At 53.5% G+C, this 4,273-nt stretch overlaps 1 pseudogene; it reads right to left on the bottom strand.

The window, feature by feature from the left end:
• Positions 1-247: 247 nt before the first annotated feature.
• Positions 248-2,956, bottom strand: LOC132490586 (dipeptidase 2-like; annotated as a pseudogene).
• Between the last annotated feature and the right edge of the window lie 1,317 nt (positions 2,957-4,273).

Raw genomic sequence — 4,273 nt, 5'->3', positions numbered from 1 at the left:
GGACGCGCAGGCTCAGCGGCCATGGCTCACGGGCCCAGCCGCTCCGTGGCATGTGGGATCTTCCCGGACCGGGGCACGAACCCGCGTCCCCTGCCTCGGCAGGCAGACTCTCAACCACTGCGCCACCGGGGAAGCCCTGATTCCACTTTTAAAACATTTATTTTCAGGACATGTTTGTGCTCGTATGCAAGGAAACTTTGTGGGGTATCTGTGGCTGCCAAAGTGACATCTGGCAGGATTAACTGGATCACCAGAGCCAAACAATGAGGACTGGGAAGGTGGCAATAACTGTGAGGCCTGGGCCCATGTGGGGGCAAGATTTTGAGAATGACCACTTAGGTGACAACATGGGATTCCCACGAACCGCAGCTCTGGTTAGTTTCTGGTCTGGAGCCAGATCCTCTCTCTGATGCAGACGTGGGAGGACGGAGCAGCAAGAGCTGCCCAGCTGCTCATCTGGGAACTCATCCTCCCGTACCTGGAGGCGGCAGTCAGCACCTCTCACAGCACCCCCACGTACACCTGCTCAGAGCTACTCTTTTGCCCAGCCCAGCGTACCTGTTCCACCTGTCTGAATACCCGCCGCCCCTTTCCTCGAAGCACACCCCAGAGCTCTTCCTCACTCCAGCCACGCCCCAGCAACTCCTCTATCAGTACCGGGTATATGGACACGTCCTCCAGCCCCTGTGGGAACCTGTGTGGCCACCAGCCAGCCAGCTCTTGGGCCTCAGACCTGTTCCCTGGTCCTGAGTCAGAACCAAAGCCCTATGTGTCCAGGGTCCACTGAACTCCAGCCCTGGTCAGATATGGAAAATGGAGACTTGGAGAGAGTAAATGATTCTCTCCTGCTCTTCATCCTTCAGAGGAAGACCCCAAAAGCGTCTCGACTATTCATCAAAAGTCATTGAGTTGTACTGTTAAGATCTATGCCTTTCACTGAATGCACTTTTTGTCTCCATTTATAAAGAGAAGAAAAGCTTTTTAAGAACTGGGTTGAGCCCCCTGCATGCACAGACCCAACTGCAGGCAGAGAAGATGGTCAGCCCAGCCCAGACGTTGCTAAGAGTCTGCTCAGAGGCCATGGGTCTGGTCTGCTGGCACTGGATGGGTGCAGATGCTGGGCAGTTGATCTCTGTGTGGTGTTTTAGACAAATATGATGACCTAGAGTAGGGTCAAACAGACAGGAGAGCCCAGGAAGCAGACCCTGAGAGAGGGGAGATACCAGTTGGGCCAGCACACCTGAGGCTATGGTCAAGGCCATGAGGACCACAGTGTGGTGGGCACGGTGGCTGTGAAAGCCCCACTGCTGCCCAGCCAGCCCGAGACAAGCCACGGGGAAGCACCCACCGGCCAGCCCCGTCATAATCTCCGCCAATCCCGATGAACTTGCATCCAATGACTGCCCTGATGTGGTCGAAGTGATCTGAAGAATGGAAAGTCAGCAGTGTGGGGCTTCCAGGGCAGGGGTGGGGTGATGACTGACCTCTGTTGATTCCCCTTTTTGCAGCCTGTAGGCCAAACAGGCCAGTTGCTTCATGGCCTGGCACCGAGAGTACCAACTAGAGGGCCCTGAGGTTTGATCTGAAGTGATCCCAGCTGGCTCTAGAACTGGACCTCAGATTTGGAGTGGACCCCAGAGCCCCCTGTTTGGGCCATTTCCCACCCAAGATTCACCCTGCCTACCAGTCTCCTTGAGAACCTGTGGGGGCTCCTTTCCCCGGGTGTGGAGGATGAGAGAGGGACAAGAGTACAACTGATGAAGACCCCAGAGACCTAAGGAGCTGTCCAGTCCCTTGGCCAGAGGTAGGGGCAGTGTGCTTTAGGAGCCCCTGCAGAGGCACAGATGGGCAGCACCCGGGCTCTGTGTCTGACAGCCTCCCTGATACCCATCATTATCACAGTTTTGATTCCATGGCTCCAGTTCCACATGGCACCAAGGTGCTGTGTACCGTCCATTATTGGGTTTTTGGGAGCTGTACCTATTGCCAACAGGTGGGTCAAACCACTGGGGCTCTTCTGAAGTCCTCCTCAAATTTGGACCCAGCTTCAGCTCCAAATCAGAGTTTTCAGAGAGCCCAGGGCGAGGCTCACCTGCCCCAGTAGACACGTTGGCTAACGGGTTGCACTGCAGCACCCGCACGGACAAGGACACCATCACGATGCCACCGTTCATCTTCTGCAGGGGCGGACCGGTGGACAGTCAGCTTGGCTCCCAGCACAGCCACCTGCCTGTTCACTCGGCCCCTGTGAGAAAGGTGTTCAGCCCTGGCTTTGAGGTCAGAGTCATCTCCTCTCTGGGTTTGTGTGAATGGAGGAGCCGCAGCCCGGGTCTGGGTGGTGTCTTGGCCCTGGGTTTCCGGGTTTGGAGGAGTATCTTACCACCTAGACCCCCACCTAGGGCTCAAGAGTTCAGGGGCTGTGGACCGTGGGTTTTGGGGGCAGAAGATATTTAACCTGGGGTTTGAGGAAATTGAGGGAGAAGAGGCTCAGGTTCAAGGGCTCCTGGTTTGAACCTCTTGCTTTAGGGATTAGGGCCAGGGCAGTCTCTCACGAGAAGCTGCAGGATATCATCAGGAACATTCCGAGTGTTCCTGCACACGCCCCGGGCCGCTGAGTGGGAGAAGATGACAGGTGCCTGTGACACTTCTAGGGCTCGCCGTGCCACAGCATCCGAGACATGGGACAAGTCCACCATCATGCCCAGGCGGTTCATTTCTGCCACCACCTTCTACAGGAACAGGATGGGGAGAGGGCATCAGGGCTGCATTTATCTTGTGTGCATTTATCTGTAGGGAACAGGCGGGGCTGTACATTCATGTGGGGCAGGGTATGGAACCCGGGTACTTACCTTGCCAAGCCGGTGAGCCGACTGACATTGCTGTAGAAGGGGTGGATACCCTTTGCTGTGCTCTGTGCCCTGCAGGATGGCCAGGAGGCAGTCTGACTGGTGGCCATGACTTTGCTACAAGAGCCTAGAAAGAGGTTCTTTCGAACTGTCTACACCTGCAACTCCCTGGTGCAAGAGGAGGGACCCAAACTGGGCTGTGCCTGGCAGTAGGAGGGCCCTTCTGGGGACTCAGTCTTGACTATATTCAGGAAAAAAATGCATAGGCCCTTTTTGGCCAACTGCATCATTGTCCAAGTTCTGTCTCTTTTCACTTGCTTTAAAGGCAACTCCAATCTACCTCTTAAAAACTGTTTCCTACAATTCTGCCTTGCTTTCAAATCCTCTTCGTTGCCTTCCCTCAATATATTTTTGGACGAGAGCTGTCCTTTATAACTGTACAGGTTTTTGAATTGCAGTGCCCCTGAGCTCCATCTTTCAACTCGCTTTTTTGTGAGCTGGCTGCAAAACCGCAGGATTGCTTCAGGCCCTATTCTGGTTCGGGGGTGGGGGCAGGCTGAGCCTTTGGTTAATTCTTATTCTTTTTTTTTTTTTTTTTTTTGCTGTACGCGGGCCTCTCACTGCTGTGGCCTCTCCCGTTGCGGAGCACAGGCTCCGGACACACAGGCTCCGCGGCCATGGCTCGCAGGCCCAGCCGCTCCGCGGCATGTGGGATCTTCCGGGATCGGGGCACGAACCCGTGTCCCCTGCATCGGCAGGCGGACTCTCAACCACTGCGCCACCAGGGAAGCCCGTTAATTCTTATTCTTGATTGGAAATTAGAGTGACATGTGCCTGTCCAAACACCTAGAGCTGGTCTCTCATTGGCTCCCCCTCTCCCCGTTCATCCTCTGGACAATTTGCAAACTGTACAAAACAGGAGGTTAAAGGTGCTGATTCTCCAAGTGGGGAGATTGATAGTAAAGCGGCTGGAATGGCGAACCCGAGCACCAGGAGATGAAAAATAACGTGCGTTTTAGAAACCTTTCCCGATCACTTGGGTGTACCATCCTCTGGGTTTCCCATCCATGTTTTAGCTGTAGGAAGATTCCCTTGAACCTGGAGATTTGGGACCCATGGAATGGGTAGCACACATTATTACTTTAAAGAGTCTGCATTTGCTCACGCAACCTCACCAATCCTGTCAGACCCAAGCGTGTCCAGCCTTATGTTTCTTCCAGCTGTGGGTCTACATGTGGTCAATCCAGGTTGCATCACAGCTCCTGAACGAATTTTGTAAGAATTTCTCTTTCACTATCTTTTTTTTTTTGTAATTTATATTTATAATGGGGTTTAGCTGATTTTCAATGCTGTGTTTATGCTGCTTTACACCCACTTGATTCACTTACAGAGAGATATCAATAAATACTTTTTAAAGATTCTTACTA

This window comes from Mesoplodon densirostris, chromosome 5 (assembly GCF_025265405.1).
Source record: "Mesoplodon densirostris isolate mMesDen1 chromosome 5, mMesDen1 primary haplotype, whole genome shotgun sequence".
NCBI classification, from domain to species: Eukaryota; Metazoa; Chordata; class Mammalia; order Artiodactyla; family Ziphiidae; genus Mesoplodon; species Mesoplodon densirostris.
Note: the sequence above shows the minus strand (reverse complement) of the source record. Positions and strands in the feature narration are given on the sequence as shown.